We start from the raw sequence: 18,624 nt of genomic DNA on the forward strand, positions 1-18,624 counted from the left end.
AGAAAAAACAAAGACACTTTCATTATATAAATCGAACCCAAGCTATCGATTAAGTCTAGTTAGAACTTAATCGGTTCGACCGTTATTAAGATCTCAAAATCTCAGGTGCGCGCAACGCGACGGCTCGCGTTAAGAGACCCGGCATGGCTTGACATATATGACATAACATTTTTATATTATATTTTATTTATTTTTATATTTTTTTAACACTTGACACCAAGCCACTACCGTGTCTCCTGATCTCGGATAATCAAAGAGACCCCGGAGGGCGAGCTGGCGTCCTGTCGCGGATTATCGGACGAGAGAGGGGCGAATGGAAAGTTTGCGCGAGAATCTCCGGCGGAGCACATCGTCCCAACACACTTCGGATCGATCCCCTGCCGCCGGTGAGAAACGAGATGACGATGAGATCCCGGCGAACTCGCTGATTGAACGCGGCCGATACTACGGCCGAACTTCAACCTCTCTCCAGCTGCTGTTACTCCACTTTCTTTCGGGAAACTCGTCCGACACAATGTGTACAGGGTGTCCCGTATCAATATGAAAACGTTGTGTCATATACATATACATATATTTTATCCACACACACACACACACTCACACACACACACACACACATACAAAATTATATATTTAATTGATGTAGCCTTATGTGTGCATTAATTCATGTGACGAACTTACTATATTATGTATGTTAACATTGTTAACGATTCGAAAACTTAATGCGCGCGGAATCTCTCTCTCTCTCATTTTTAATAATTGCATTTATAATGTGATCGAGACATATTTTTGTCAAGATAAAATTATTTGAACGCGAAATTATTTAAAGAATAGAAAAACAAGTTTGAGAACACCTTGTACATACGAAGGGGTTTAATCTACCGCTGGAAGCTGATACATTTTCCCGCTACCACGGGAAATACGCTATTACATCCTTTAGCAAGAGAGGGAGAAAGACGTCAACATGATAAACGTGAAAAGAACAGAGAAGGATAGCAATTCGTGTTCCAGTATTACCGAGTATCAGTGCTTGCGGTTAATTTGAGAAAGAACTAATTGCACGACGACTCTCCCGATTTAATCAAACTAAATGAAATAATATTTTCAAATATGAATAATTATAAATTATAATAAATATTTTTAAATTAAATATTATAAATTATATATATATATATTGTATATTGTATATATGTATATTAATTAATTGAATAATGCGTATAACAAAATTTTTATTTTTTGTACATATAAAAATTTGTATACGTATCATATGTACGCACATGTATGTTACATGTATGTAACCTAACCAGCACAGAATTTTTATTTTACTCCGCGATCTAATATTGCCTATTATTTGTCCTTAAATCTATTTTACGACTCTGTGCCGTAGAATAAACGTACGTATCTATCTCGACATATTCGACATAAACCCGAAATAATCCTCGGGCGTCTTTTAACACGTTATCTTCGTCCGGCTATATAATAATGCGTGCAATACGATTTTGTGGCAGATAAAAACTACGAAGATAAGATATAGCATCACCCAAGCTGCAGAAAACGGAGTTTTAACGCGTGACGTTAATTGAGATCCCTTTTTGACGTGTTGTTTATCTCCCACCAGGCGCGGTTTTCCCCGCGAGGAAAGGGAGAAGGGAAATCCTAAACCGAGATCGTCCGGCGTATCGTCCCGCAAACGGAATGATTCTTTGACGTCAATGTCACATGCATAGCGCCAATAAACAGAGAATGACTTGAGCGCAACAGTTCGCGGAATATCGCGGTCTGTAAAAATAGCGCGTCGTAAATGCGAAGTAAATTAATGAATTTATGAGAGAACACGTTACTTTCAATAATCCGCCTCTTCCTCGTCTGTAACTTTTAATACAGACCGTAAGCAAGAGAGGTAATATGCCTTCGGATTATCGCTCGGAAAGGCATTCTTGACACGCGTGCGCATTGAAAATAAATTTAAGTCTCAAGCGGGCGACTTTCGTGATCCAATTAATTTCTATGTCGAAATTAACCCTAAGCACGATTCGAGCGCGCATCGCGCGGCTCGTTTCAACGTTTGTAAATATTTGTTTGCCGGAAACGCCGATGTGAAGAGGCGAGGAGAGACGACGATGAAGGGTGTAACGGAGAAGCGAGGCTACACCCTCAATTGCTCGACTGAAATTGATGGCGTCAGCCCGCTTCCCCTGGAGCGTTTTGTTTGCCCCACATGCGCCACAGACACACGCATGCACACACACATGCACATACACACACACACAACACGCGCGCGCGCATACACACGCACACATGTACACGCATACATACATTTGCGTGCAAACACGTGTGGATGCACGTGAGCGTATGTGCAACGGCGCCAAGGAGGTCGTCGCCAAGGTGACGTCATCGGTTGCCAAAAATGACAGCGAGCTCCTTAATGCCCCTCAGAATTACGTGACCTTACATCTCGATCAGTTCGCATTCCCGGATAGATTGAATCCTCAATGTAGCAAGATTGAGAAATATATTTTAATGCTACCTGTATCTTGATTTCTAATTTTTTTTATTTTAAATGTAATAAATGCCACGATAATTGTATAACTTCGTTGAAGAACTTTTTCGTTCGACTCTATTAAATAACCTGAGTTTTCTTGTTAGAATGTTTATATATTATATTAACTTTTGAGAAAATTTAAAACGTAGTAAATAAAATCCCCATAATCTGTTTCCTATATCAATTGCATACATTATTTCTTAAGAACAATTCCATTTCTTACATGGAAAGAATGATTCTGCTGGAAGCCAAACATTTTGCTGGATACAAATCTGAAAATATAATTCTTGTTGAATCATCAAAATAATTTTGTTGGAAAGTTAAAAATAATAATCATTTGTAACTTTCCAACAAAATTATTTTATTTTAATTGTATAACAAAAATATATTATTTTCAGATCTGAATCCAGCAAAATCTTCCCGTGTTCTTTCCGTGTAGTGATAATATTTCATTATAATATACCAAAAATTAATCGTCATATATCCATATAACAATTATATACAATTATATCATTAAACATTGATCACTTTAATCCTTTGGACTTTGCGTAATATCATTCACGCGAGACATCATGTTTTCGCATTAAAACTATACCATATCCTAATGAATCTTAAGAGGAATGATTCATACACGAGGATCGGCTTGTCGGCGATCAAGTTATCATTAGACGTAAGACGTAATAGAACTAAACCAACCGATTCCGCTGCCGATAAAGAAACTCTCCAAAAGGAGTTTGGCGAAAGAAGAGCACGAACGCGCGATTCCGGGTACGGGAAAACGTCACGTACGTCACGGAAGGCATGAGTAAACGAGTCACAATATTTTTTTCACAGCGACTATATCATCGAAGTGACTCCCTGCATCACGGTCCAGAGGTTTCCGTGTGACAGTCTGCTCCGCTCGTCTGCCTACCTAGCCAAGAATGACTAATGGGGACTCATCGTTAATTGAGACATACGACGAGAGCAGCTGCACGATCGGGAGGAGCTGCCGTCGTTTTCATGGACTCGTTGCTAGGATAATCGTCAGGAACGTTTAAAACGCCGGTTTTCGGAGGAACTCGAGCCAACTTGGCACTTACCAGAATTATCCGGGTTTCGGTGTAATGTACCGTGCTCGGAATAATTAGCCTGCCTAATTGGAACGTCGTTCTTTTTTCTTCGGGGTAATAATGCGATGAAGCATTTTTTGCGAAAAATGCGAAAAAGTAGGTACAATAGATTCCCTGAAACAATGAAGTATTTTCTACCTTAATCGGTTATTATAATAATAAAAAGAAAGATATCGCGTTTTTCTCGGTGTTATTTTAATTAAGTATAGTCAAACCTCGATAACTCAAATCTCAAGGGAAGAGAAAAATTTTTCGAGTTAAAGAGTTTTCGACTTCGAGTAAATTCAAGTACAAAAGGATTAAACATAAAAATTTGACTTACGGAAGCTTTGAGAGTTTATGATTTTCCGATCATATAATGCTTTTAAAGGAAAGAATCAATATATTTGACAATGAATATTTATTGCATACATATAATAAATGTAATCGTAAAACAAAATACCAGGCTCATGGTTATGCATATAGCTACAACTTCGAATTATAGAGGCAGCGACAATAGAAGTTCGACTTATAGAGGTGAACTTCGACTTGTAGAGATCTGGCTACTTTAAATTTGAGTTGCAGAAGTAAAATAATATATGTAAATATCTGACGAAGAATTCGAGTTAAAGTAGGTTCTATTTTAATTTATAAAAAAATGTTTCCGCAATGGAGCGGAAGGGAATAAATAAAATTTTCGTCTTATAGAGATTTTCGAGTTAACGAGGTTCGACTGTATTATTGTAAGATATTATAATATATCGTACAAGATGTATTTCCTAAATCGCACTATTCCTGAATTTATATCCTACCATTATATGCTAATGTAATAATTCTAACACTTTAGATTTCAACAGAATCGTAAAATCAATATTGGTTTCGCGGAGCAATAGCCTGGTTGTATGTGCAGCCTCTGACTCCCCGTAGTGCAACACCGTATGAAGGCACGATCGAGGAGAGCGTTGGCACGATATATCGATGGGTGGGGTTGCTCGCTGCTGCCGACTACGTTCGCCACATGTGTTACTAATTACGGCGTGCCGCGTCTCGTCGCGAGGAATCGACGGCGGCTTCGCTGCCGCGATGCGAGTCACGCCTGCAGTGCACGCACCGCGATCTTACGCACGATCGGCTCGCGCGGAGCCGAGTGAAGGAAGGAGCGAGAACGGAGAGAGAACGCGGCGAGAATCTCGCGAGAACCCGCGCGAAATCGTGCGGAAAATACCACCGGGAACGCAACGTGAAGGAGAAATTTTTCATCTGATAGCTGATCCCAAGAAGGATCCAGGTTCTAATGATCTGAAAGATCGCGAAGAAGTAATACCGCATCAGAAGTGCGCGGGAAAAAAAATCCCACTCACTTGGGATCCCTGGAAGTCTCCGATTCCAAGGATTCTCAACGTTCTGAGGATCAATGTCAAATATTAACGAATAATGTGTGGGACGATAATTGCGTTGCATGGTCGCCGGCAATGTACTCTCTCGCATGCGAGCACGCATTGTGACGACGACAGGAAATTATATCAGCCGGTCAGGGTCGGGTGCTGATAATTACAAGAAGGCCTCGTTTAATACTTTTTTCTCTCGTTATTTCGACTGACACATTTCACAAAAATACAGCACAGCAAAGTTAATTTTTACATCGAAAATCTTATTAGTCTCTAATACTCCATTGTAACCCCGTCAATCGAGAGATCAATTATACAATAAATATGTTCGCTTAGCTTTGTATAAAGATATTTATTTATGTACTGTAAAAATTCTCTGTGACTAAATTTCCATTGCAAAATTAAGAAAACAAAAAACAAAAATTAATATACACGGAAAGAACGATTTTGTTGAAAGGTCTAAAAATTCTGCTAAATACAGATCTGAAAATTTTTTGTTAAATCATTAAGGTAATTTGTTGGAATGTTGAAACTGATAAGCATTGCTATAAAACTTTTTGATATTCTAGCAACCATTTTGACTTTTGCGCAAAAATTTTTTTTGATTATTGAACAAAAATTATTTTCAGATCTGAATTCAATAAAATTGTTCTTTCCGTGTACATTTAACAAAAAATGTAATTACGTTTCTTTGTCCATTTATTTATCAGCGTGTATGTCGCCAAAAAAAATTCCCTTTTTACCGTCGAGCGTGGAAATAAAATAAAATAAATCATGGTTGGCTCTCCGGAACTGCAGCTTTAGGAAAAAAAACAGGTCACGAGAAGATGACAGAGATGATATTCGAAGCATAAATCCACGCGGAAAGTTAATTAAATATCGTGGCAATTAAATGAATGACAACCGGCGCCACCGGCGAGCCGTTCCGAGATGCATCATTGCAACGAACTCGTTGTCGCATCGTGCGTTGAATTATCATCGTCCGCAACCGTGTGTCAACCGCACGGCGCTTTTTTCCTTTGCTCGGAGAAACGGACGAATCGACGGGGCGAGAGAGGGCAGGGACACGTATATACATACGCGTACACGCGCGCACTCTTGATTGGCGTCTAGACCGTGCGTGAACGCAATACACGCGTGGGCGTTAACGGCGCTAACTTTTTTCCCCCTTTTTCCGCGAAGCCGAAGTCGTGCAGGTCCCTTCGACGAGCGATTATGATTGAATATCACCGACGATTGCGAGTACGCGAGAGACATTGACGCGAGATATGCGCCGCACGCACGCACGCACGCACGCACGCACATTACGGCACACACTTCCAAGAGGTTCTGCGTGTACGCGTGCCGGCCGGCGCTTCCTGCAGTTAACGACCTCGATCGCATATAAATGCCCGGCTTAATGGTTTCGAAGTAAGACCGAAGGCCCCCGGCGTTTGATAAAATACACGCTGCTCTCCAGCGACGAGGTCGATCGTGAGTTCAAACCTCGAGGAAAAAAAAAGATCCGCTTCAGAGTAGCAATATGTCAATATCGCGGAATTGGAGCAGTCGATATCTTGAAAGTAGAAACGTCATATATCATTGCGAGTGCGTTTTTTTTTTTTTTTAGCTCCCGGCTATGCTGACAGAGAGTATAAACGCCGACGTGGGTGAGACGCTCAACAACACTCGTATCTATGTGTTTTCAGACTGGTGATACATTAATATTGTTATGCCAACGATATAACATATACGCTAATATAGTTGCAAATTAGATATTATGTAGAACAAAGGTATCATATATCAGGGATTGGAAGTAACTCGTTACTTGTAACGCCGTTAACGTTACAGTTACTTTTTTTTGGTAACGGATTGGTAACGGCGTTCTATTTTTTTTAGTAACAGTGACGGTAGCGTAGTTACATTTTTTCGATAACGGTAACGAATTAAATGGTTACTTTTATCGTTACTTTTGTATTTTTGTATTTGTGAAAAAAATGTTCGTATATATATATATTCAATCTTTAGTCTTTAGCTAGTATTCACTTAGTTTACTCTTATTTTAAGACTATTTTAAATAATGTCTTAAAATATTAATATGACTCTGTGATTGGTTTATGACATTTTAAAAATGCCATAAGTCAATCAATATCACAAATTAAATTGACAAGTAATTTAATAAGATATTTACGTTATGAGCATCTTAGAATACTTTGAAAAATTTATTGTGAAAAATATTAGCTAAATTGTGTTTCAAGATCAACAATTTTATTGGCTCGTAATTTAATTGTAGAATTAAATATATATGTATATAAATTAACTTTGAAATATTAAGTACAAAGCTCGAAGCTCTAGCTCATATCGAAAAGGCTTTCTTTTTTGTTGTATTTTTATATTGGTCTGGTGTCATTGTTGTATTACTTTTATTAATATTAAGACAAAAAATTGCATCTTAAATTATTTAGATCTTATTTCAGCATTAAAAAAGTAACAGAAAAGTAACGAATCGTTACTTTTTAAGTAATGGTAACGATAACGAGTTATTTTTAAAAATTGGTAACTAGTAACGGTAACTAGTTACTTTTTTCAACTCGGTAACGAGTAACGATAACTAGTTACTTTTAAAAAGTAACTTTCGATTCTCTGTCATAATATATTAACACTTGTTAAATCTATATAGTGTCAAATTTAACCTTATCTAACAATAAGTCGCCACTGCTACTGCTCCTACTTAATAAATAGTTTATTTTAACTAAAACAATGAAGTTGAATAATTCAAAACAGTTCAAATTTAATCCAAATTTGGGTTAAATTCCATCGTTTTATTTGTTAAAAATAACTGTATTGTTGTAATTTAAGAATAACTGTATATTAAGTAGGAGCAGTGGTGACTTAATTAGGGTTAAATTTGACACTATAGATTGAACAGTGTAAACAAATTAAAATATTAATTTGAGGCAAATATTGAAAGGAACAATGTTTTTGTATAATTTATATATTACCATGTGTTACCGTATACGATCAGCTTTAACGTTAATCTACATTATCACGGTGCCTGGAGAAGAGCAAATATTTGAATAATCTTCCTTCAATTTCTCTCAAGCACTTAATTATTCCGTGACGCAACGGTATCGCTTTTGATATTCTCTCTGAAGAATAATAAAGATAGAACAATTATGCTAGAATGCACGGCCGCATTCAAACATACTATTGGTACAACAAAAGCGTACGTGCTATATGTAAAGTTACTTCAGTTACCTAAGAATTTCTGTGAACAACCACTTGACGTTATAAACTTATCGTAAGATAACGTACTTTATGTAGTATTACAATAACAAAGTATATGCAATAAACATGTAAATGTACTCACAATTTCATTTAACTTTATACGAAGTTTTAATTCTCAATTACTGTAAAGTGCATTTCAAAAAAGATATAATAGTTTTTAGTAAAACTTCCAAATTACGATTCGCAAATCGCATTAAAATTTTCTTGAAGAAGCAGAGAAAAAAGAGAGAGAAAGAGAGAGAAAGAGAGAGAGAGAGAGAGAGAGAGAGAGAGAGAGAGAGAGATCCATATGTAATACTTTAATTTTGTTGGATAAATTTAATATTTAAATTATGTTAAACTGCACGTTTGATAGTTCCGTGAAATGTGATATTTTCTCCGAAGTAGTCGAGCAACCGTAAACCTATATTCGCTAACTACATGCACGATACCATACCATGATGAAGGGTTTGGTCTTTAATAATTTGAAAGCTAGGGTAAGAGGTGTCATCCCCTGCCGCGCGGCGAGGACGCTTTCAACGTGATTAATGGCGACAAAATCATATCGATTAACCTCACGATATCGCGCCTCAGAAATTACTTGTGTATATTTAATCATGTTAGCCCAATCTCGATATAATCTCGAAATATTAGAACGTCGATAACAGTCTCTAGACGCCAATCAACTATATACATATTTTAATTTCTGACTATCAAATAACTAAAAATTGATCATAGTATATTCTCAGCTTTCTGAAAAAAAAAAAAAAAGAATTACATCTTAAAGAAAGATCACCGGTATCGTCACACTTTATTTTTGGATTATATTTCTTAAACAAAAGCTAAAAATAAAATTTTATAACAGAAATAAATACAAACTAGAAAATGTTTTTCTATCAGATAATATAACAATTTTTTTATAATATTATAGAATTTTGTTTGGAATTGTGCAATATGCATTTAATATTTTTGTAAATTAAGAAAAAATGAGCGTCTGACAAAAAGAAGCCCAAAATCGGTAAAAAATAAGGAAGAGAAAATAAGGAAGAAAGAGGAAAATATGTATAAATAAAACAGTTTTAGGAAACTACAAAAATGTAAAATAATCTAATATTAACAATAATATATCAAATATTATTTAAACTACACAATTTGTAAAAGAAAATCATAAAAATGTTATTTTCGCATTTGTAGAATTTGTTATCCGATTTTATATACAAACAAGTCACAAATGTATGAATCATGGTACGTAACCTTTAACCTTTTTACTTATCTAAACAGATAATGCTTTTATCAATATTAATAAAATGCAATGTTTATTTTCCGAGAAATAAGTGGGTATTTCTTTATAGGGATTCTGTATCGGTATCGGCGATTTTCCTCTACTTCCTGAAGAATGTATTTGAGAAAAATATAAAAGATAGAAATAAAAGCTAAAGATATAAAAAATAAATTGCTTATGCAGAACAAAAAGAAAAAGTAGCTACTTTATCACAACGATTAATTTTAATCGTATAAAGATTAAATTTAAAAAGATTTAATTTATAGTCGCATAATTAATTGCATAGCGCCCTTATTATATTACATTATATATACTTATAAGCGCTCGTTTAATACTTGCGCCATTTGCAGAAAGAGATGAGTTTGCACATACACCGCGTCGTTTACAAACGACTACTGCGCCGGAAACTTAGTTATTCAAACACGAAGATCGCGTTATGCGTGAATGTGAGACGAGAGCTGCGGGAACAAGCGCATTTAGCGCTAAATGAACAGTGCAAATGCGATCCGTAAGCTCGGGGAGCATTCTCGAGGAGCTGTACATAGTTTAATGTTAAATACAAAATGGTCTAACTCTCTGACGGCATGCGATATCAGAATCACTGCGCCGCGCATGACAAGCGAGCAGTATAAGATATACGGAATGTAACTTTAGCCTCGTTCGGAATGAAATGTCCCGATAAAAATGCCAAGGTTACGTTGCAATGTATGTATATATATATATATATATATATATACTTTAAAAGTATAAAGTATAACTAGAGAATATCAGTGCCTCGCGATTGCGTTTGTCAGGCAGATCCACGGACAAAATGACGGACCGTTGCGTTGGCCGAACGTTTGGAAGCTCTCTTCCGACGAGCGAAGTTCGTTCGACCTAAGTGCTTTTCAATCCTCCCCCGGGCTTAACGATTTCAATTGGAATCACATGCATCACATACATCTCGCAAAGACGAACTCGTATACGGTTCTCCGAAAGCCCGCCCGAAACATTTCCTTTTAATATTCTATTTCGACGATTCCTATAGGATCTTCTCTGATCGTTAAATAGAGAGCAATATTCGCCAGGATATTCTTGGAATGTCGGAATGTTCTCGGCTAATTCGAACTTGCAGAAGCTAATACTCTTTCTCTCTCTCTCTCTAATCCTACTTTCATACGAGCATCTTTAAGCGGTCCGATTATTTTATTAATTATTTGTATACACCTTTTCTTTTGCACGGTATATAATATCCGCAGAGTTGGGCAGTGGCTAGTTAAAAAGATAAAAGTTAAGTTAAAAAGTTAAAAAGTTAAATAATTTTAACTTAATTTAGTTACATTTTAGGCTCTTAACTTTTAATTTAATTTAGTTACATTTTATCGGTAACTATTAACTTTTATTCAAACTTTTTTGAAGTTACATTTTTAGTGCTTCTTGTAAACCCAAAATAAAATACATGTCTAAGTTAGTGTTTTTAAATTCAAATTAAGAACACACATCAAAGCAATTGTAATAATATAATAAATATAGTCTGACCGCGGGAAGAAATCACTGTTCGCGGACTTGTGCATTAAATCACGTTGAAAAAAATCCTTCGAAATCTGTCCTCTTTCCGCGGCTCGACAGAAATAAGTATAACAAATGTATACTTTATTTAGAAACTTTATTTAAAAACCTTAAAATTATAAAATGACAAAATTTAACTTTAACTTTTTAATTACTTTTTTTTATTAACTTAACTTCTAACTCAATTAATATTTTATTAATACTAACTTGTATCTTAACTAAGTTCAATTTTTAGACTGTTAATTTTAACTTAACTTAGTTTAAAAAAAAATTAACTTACCTAATCCTGAATATTCATCTATAAAAGATTAATTATTACAGCGTTGGAAATCGTTACCAATATAATTTAAATTTTTCACTTGAGAGATTTTCTTAATTTTATCATAATCTTACGAGAAAGCAAATATTATCTACAGATAAATTATGAATCTTTTCTCGCTTTTCTCAAGAACTTCGTCGAAACGCGTTATACATTATACAAGATGAATACTAAGTAATGTAAAAGATTTTAAGGGATTAATTTCTCACACAAATTCAAGACGAAAACTTCATATGCCCGAAATAGCTTAATTTCAAAGATACAGGGTGTCAAAGTTGAAGGAGAAATTTCGCTTTTTCTAAAAATTTTGAAAACCCCATTCAGGTTATCTTGATGAAGCTTTAGGTATGTTTCAAGCTTCATCAAAATAACACGAGTGATTTTCGAAATTCAAAACGAAAATTTTATATGCTCGAAATAGCTTAATTTTAAAGATAAGGGTATCAAAGTTGAAGGAAAAATTTCGCTTTTTCTAAAAATTTCGAAAACCCCATTTATTTTGACAAAACATGTGTTTCAAGCTTCATCAAAATAACACGAGTGGTTTTCGAAATTTTTGGAAAATAGCGAAATTTTTCTTTCAACTTTGACACTCTTATCTTTGAAATTAAACTATTTCGGACATACAATCATACGAAGTTTTCGTCTTGAATTTGTGTAAGGAATCAGCCCTTAAGATCTTTCACATTACTTGGTATACATTCACCCTGTATAGTGAAGTTTTGTATCGGAACGGTAGGAGGGACAAACGGTGTACACGTTCTCATAGTATTATCGATGTCCTGCATCGCCCTCGAAACATCCCTTGGAAACGAGGGTGGATTCTCGCGGAGGTAGATACACGTATACACAGGAACGAGAGAAAATGGTTTTCGTGTTCGTCTCGCAGAGCGCAGGGGGTTGGGGAGGAAGGGAGATTTCCCGTAGGCGCAGGCGCCGCGACGCTCCAAGTATACGCGCGTGCAGCACGCGCGTGTTGTAGTCGATAAGCTAAAGCGACTTTCGGGATCGACCGTGCGGCTCTTAGTCATCCGCCTCGTGTCTGCACGACATATAGAGGTACGTATAGTAGACGAGCGATATAGCACGAATAGAGCGAGGCGGTAGAGTCACCCACGGACGCACGTACGCACGCACGAAATGTGTACAATAACGAGGCGGGGGCGGAAGCCGGGAGCCGTTTGCTAATTCCAGGCACGTCTCCGCGAGGCGCAAACCGCATGATATGAGCCGAGAGAACCGTACGTTCGAAATCTTTATCTCTCAGACACCGAGAAGGAGTCTGAATTTCTCTGCATTCTACTGCTACTTTCGATTAATCGATTTTACGTATGACACATAAGTTATATACGTAACATATTTCATTCGAATGACAGGTTATATATTCGCCTATTATAAGATTTTAAAATGAAACGCAGACAGAGAGAAGCGATAACGTCAAATGTTGATTGAAAACGTTGAAAATACCTCACATTCGCATTTTTTTTTTTTTTTAGAGAAAGACACAATTTACTAAAATACATTTCTCAATTATTTGAAATTAATGCGTTTGTATATAAGAACGAATGAAATGTCGCTTCGGATTAATCATTCACTTTAGATTAAAATCATAATTTCATTGTAATTATACACTACTCAAATTATGCATGCTTTTTACCGTAATATATTCTTAAGGTATTACGATTATGTATTTAAGATAAAATCAGAGATCACGTCGTAGTTCTTAATTTCCGCGGAGCGTCGAGCGAAGCAAAACCCATGTTACACCACGTCGTGTATTAAGCTCGGCTCAGTCAGTAACGTGATGCATACAGAAATTCTCGGCAATCTCCGAGCCGGATTCGCCCATCATTTGCTCGTTTGCATATTTATGCTTGCTGATCATCGGTGTGAAGGTGCGCGCGCGCGCGCGATTGTGGTGTTTTGCCTAAGTAAATCTACAAATCGCGTGCATCCCGCGAACTTTCCGTAATTATTCGCGCGCGCGAGTTATTCGCCCGACGGTTAATTCCGACTTCCATTCACGTTCGTCACGTTCTGCAGTCCGAAGAAGTTTCCGCAGAAGCCTCCGAGAGAACTAACTTGACGGATGCGAATGCACCTTGGTGAATGAACCGAATGAACATCGTCGCGGCGCGCGGCGGCGCGGTGCCCGCGAACGGAACTGCATCGCGAACGAGCCGAGAAACGCTCGGAAATCTTGGTTTGCTGTCAAAAGCGAAATATCATCTTTCCTTGCTTATTGTATGTATACATACATCATTTGATGATGTCGACACAGTATGCGCCGCGAAAAAAAGGAGGCTTTGAAAAAAAAGAAAAGTTGTGGGTATTTCAGAACGTATTCGCGATCAAAATTTTTTATCGTTGATTAGGAAAAATATTAATTATAAATATTTCTGTTCTTAAAAACATGAAAAATCATGTTATTTTATGAGAGTTTAACTTCTTTATATGTAATGTAAATTTATTTATTTTATCATTTAGCCGATACAAACCTAAGAAATTTGCACGGAAAGAACGATTTTGTTGAAAGGACTAAAAATTTTGCTGAATACAGATCTAAAAATAATAATTTTAATAAATTATCAAAATTTGTTGGAATGTTAAAACTGATAAGCATCGTTATAAAACGTTTTAATATTCTTTTCGCACAAAATTATTTTGATTATTGAACAAAAATTATTTTCAGATCTGGATCCAGCAAAATTGTTCTTTCCGTGTGTAAATTTTGAATTTTGGTAATTTTTAGCTGATATCGTACAGCCCAAGCATCTTTAAATTTAAGGAAAGGAAAAAGCAAAATTCCGTCTTGTTAATTAAAATTTTGAACCAAGATTGATCACTTTAATTTGTCTCGCTTATAGAATAAGTAGTATAAATATATCTGTGCAATAAAAAGGTGGCACATCACGCCGATAATTAACAATGTAACGTAAAACGCCGGTGATTTATAAACGTTAGGAGTTAAACAGAATCTCGACTATCGAACGATCTCACAGTTGATTATTTGCCGAGCGGATGTCGTCGCGGCAGAAACGCCGGAGGAACAAAACGATATAGCAGCTGCAGTCGGTGTGTATTCTGAGTGCATTCCAACTGCAGCGCGTGCAATCGCGAAAGAGAGGGCGAAGCGGAGAAGCGAACCGACACGACGTCGCAACAAAACGCGTAATAAACGGCGGCCTGGGCAGTGGAAATTAATATACGCGCGCGGTCCAGGAGTGCGTGGAAATTCTAAGGATAATAGGAAAGTTAATAATGCGCGCCGCCGCCGGACGCGGAAACGGACGCAACGGAAAATGAAACGCCGCGTCCGCGTCTGCGAATTGCGACGGGCGCTGCCGCTTAATAAGGCGCGGACAAACGGAGCGCGGCCGTAATTCCATAGAGCTATAAATTTAAAACTACGACAGACATACCTATAACGATGCAACATTAATCGTACATCAGAATACAAAGAGCTATATTGTTGTAAATGTCACATCTGTAATCATTATTTGGAAATACATATATTCAGAAATAATTGTAAAACAAGTCGCCTAGCGAAAAGGTAGCAAAAATAAAAGTCAGCGAATGTCACGGAAATGAAGATTTAATAAATTACTTAAATAAAAAACGCATATGCAATGCTATGTCCAAAGGTAATAAACGTTAGATATTTTATATTTTTCAGCAAAATTTTGTCTCTATTTTCATATAAACTAATCTATACATACATATGTCTATCTATAAACAAACTATAATATGTATATAAATTCATATAGAAATATTAGGAGCATCAAGATCCTCACTCCAAATCCAAGTGTGTAAATCTGTAGTCACTTTTTACGCATTTATGTACACGTATTATATTTTTACACATTTTATCTGTGTTTTACACAGTTAAATGCATATTTTTACACGCTTAATTTTACAATATGTGTAAGCATCTAAAAAATATGCATTTAACTGTGTAAAACACAGATAAAATGTGTAAAAATTTAGGCTTATGCACACTTGGATTTGTTGCTATAATTGTGGATGGCTTTTTTATCAATATAATTTGTGTTATATGGACGCGATCAGGATATACATTGTTATAGAATGTATACATACTTTTGGCAATAAAGATATTCTAATAATAATAACAAAACGTGATAACGCGATATAAACGAGACACCGACGAATATAGATCCATGTATTCAATTTTCAATAAGAATTTCAAACTTGATTTTAAGCCACTCTCGTAACAAAATCGCTCAACCGTTCGAGAAACAAAAGGGAATCTCTACATAAGTTGCACCTCTTTCCCGATTCTACCGCGAACGCGAATCACGAGGATTCCGCGCCGCGAAAATTTCAATCGTCGGGGGGACAAAGCTCGTTCCATCATTTTGATACTCACATTCGGGGGGGCGGAGGAGGCGAGGGGAGGAGTGAAAACACGTCTAGAAAGAGAAAGAATTTGCGGCGCGCGCGCTGGCAGAAATGCATTGCATTTCATCCTACCGCCCCGCCGGAGAATGCAAACGAACGTGCAGTAAGCGAGCGCGGAAGCAACACGATCTGTCGGGGCGGATCGACCGAATGGAAATGCACTCCTTTTTCCTTTCTTTTCTCCTCCCGCTCCCTATACTATCTATCTCCCTGCTAGCAGCATGAGATACACCCTGTTTCCCCGATCGAAGGGTCGGAATTACGCGATAGTGCTCTCAATACGACTCCGTCGCTTTTTCCTTCCTTCGGATGCGAAATTATACGGGAGTCTGTGTGACTCTGCGCCGCACCGCCGAGAGTTGCGGAGGCCGACAAACAGACCTTTCAGAAAAATTAGATTCCCGATGCCGGGTCGACGACGGGACGGTGCTGCTGCAAAATTTGCATGTAGGTAAACGTACGTACACGGGGATTCTGGAATATTTCAGAATCATCGTCGCATTTAGCGAATGTGAACGTGCGGACGTATAATATTCAAAATCTGACAAATTGTCTTAAATAATATAGCATGATAGTGGAAAGTCGCTGATAGCTGATACTGATGTAAGTCTTTTAAAGAGACACCCACTAATTTTTCGGAAACTGAACGTTCAACTTAATTAAAAGTGATAAAACTGTGATTTATTTAAAGATAATTAAAAAGGTAAAAGGTCATAATTCATAAATTTATCATTTATGACAATTGTTTCTATAAAATCAACTAAAAATAAATTCTACGAAAATAACATGATTTCTCATGGTTTTCTTTTGTAAATTGTGCAGTTTAAATAATATTGGATGTATTATTGTTAATATTATAGATTGTTTTATATGTTTAGAGTTTCCTGAAACCTGTTTTATTTATATTTTTCTCTTTATTAAATATATGTTAATTCAAGACAATAAACGAGTAAACTTTAAATATTGATATAAATATTTTTTTTATTATTACAATATATTATAAATCACGATGGAACCTTTTAACCTAACTTGGTTCTCTCTTCAGCCGTCTTACCTAACTAAAATCTTGAAACTATACATATAATAAATAATAAATAATAATTCGATAAAGTTAGTTGAAAAGTTTCGTCATAATTTATCACATATATATATTGTAATAAAAAAGTAATGTCGTACTGCTAATCTAAATCTGCTCGTTTATTGATGAATTAACATTATACATTTTTGAAAATATGAGCGAGAACTTATATTAATACTCTTTCTTATTTTTGCTGATTTTGGGGGTCATTTTATCAGATGTTTATTTTTGTTTAAAAAAACTGCTATATTATCTGATAGAAGATCCTCTATGTTTGTATTTATGTTTGTAAAGTTTTATTTTTAACTTTTGTTTAAGAAATATAATCCAAAATAAAGTGGTATGATGATATTGGCAATCTTCCTCTAGGTACTACATTGCATTAACATTATACTTGAGATTTATGAACGAGTCATAATCTATTGAAAGTAAGATCAAAAAGTAAGATGTACTCGTTATATCTTTAAATTCACAAAAGTTTAATTTATTCAATAAAAACTTCAGTGAAAATTGAAAGTGACCGAAATAAACTTTTTTTTATTTTTAGACTTTCTCTCTTGCTGATCTGAAACTAAATAATTTTCGCTTCGGTTTTACTCAATGCTTTTTACATTCGAGATAAATGGCGTGCCCGCAATGCGGTATCTAAATGAAATGCATCAAAGTATATAGATTCATTGAAGCGAAATTACGGATACAATTTTGCATTTGCATCTTTTTTGTTTATTCAATTCATCCGTTTGGATATACAAGACGTCGTTGCAAATATTATTAGAATGTAAATATTATGCTAACGTATTGCAGCAAGTGAGAAAAGAGAGAGAGAAAGAGAGAGAGAGAGAGAGAGAAGAGAGAGAGAAAACAGAGAGACGGAGAAATGTCAAAAACTTCAAGGGCGATAGCAACTATGTAGAATATTCCATATGGGATATATTCCGACGAGTTACACGGAAAGAATCGAAGATATAACGTGTGTCTCGTGTATTATATTCACCGGAAATAAACCGAATGGACGTATCCAACGGCGGAAATGCATTTTTCCCGCTAACTTTCTCGCATTCGGGAGACTTTTATGGAAAATGCATTGTGCTAGAGCGCGTATAAAGCATTTTGCGTAAAAATTTTGTTTCTTTTTATTATACCTCACCTACGGGCTACGAGGAATCCTATTTTTTACCACGTTATAATAAAAGGACAACGCGAAAAAAAAATACGACGAGTTTTCCGCTACGCGGTTAATAACTATTTATTAAAATACGAGGTTGCATAATTACTAAACGACCATTAGTCGAATGCGCCGCGACGCACCTTGACTTGAAAACGAATTTACGATGTTTTCGTTAATGACTAAAAATTGCTAGGATAGCATTAACTTATTACTTTGTTCCTCCTTTTTGACTTACTGTCAGTGCCGGATTTGAAGGAGGACGGACTGGGTGGCCGTCTAGGGGTCCCCACACGAAAAGTGCGATTTTACTGTAAGGTCTAAAAATTTTACTGAACACAGATCTGAAAATAATTTTGATGGGCCATCCAAATAATTTTGTTGGAAGTTCAAACTTGTTGCCAGAATATCAAAATGTTTTACAGTAATGCTCATCATTTTTGAGTTTCCAACAAAATTATTTTCAGATCTGTATCCAGAAAAATTTTTAGACTTATCAGCAAAAATTGTTCTTTCTGTGCACAAACAAAACTTGAATAAAAAGAA

General features: G+C 36.1%; 1 protein-coding gene across 2 annotated transcripts in view; it reads right to left on the reverse strand.

The window, feature by feature from the left end:
* LOC105455525 (stromelysin-3-like) overlaps positions 1-18,624 on the reverse strand; it is a 223,223-nt gene that overhangs the window by 182,491 nt on the left and 22,108 nt on the right. The window lies entirely within an intron of this gene.

Source organism: Wasmannia auropunctata, unplaced genomic scaffold (assembly GCF_000956235.1).
Source record: "Wasmannia auropunctata unplaced genomic scaffold, wasmannia.A_1.0 LD335900.1, whole genome shotgun sequence".
Classification (NCBI taxonomy): Eukaryota; Metazoa; Arthropoda; class Insecta; order Hymenoptera; family Formicidae; genus Wasmannia; species Wasmannia auropunctata.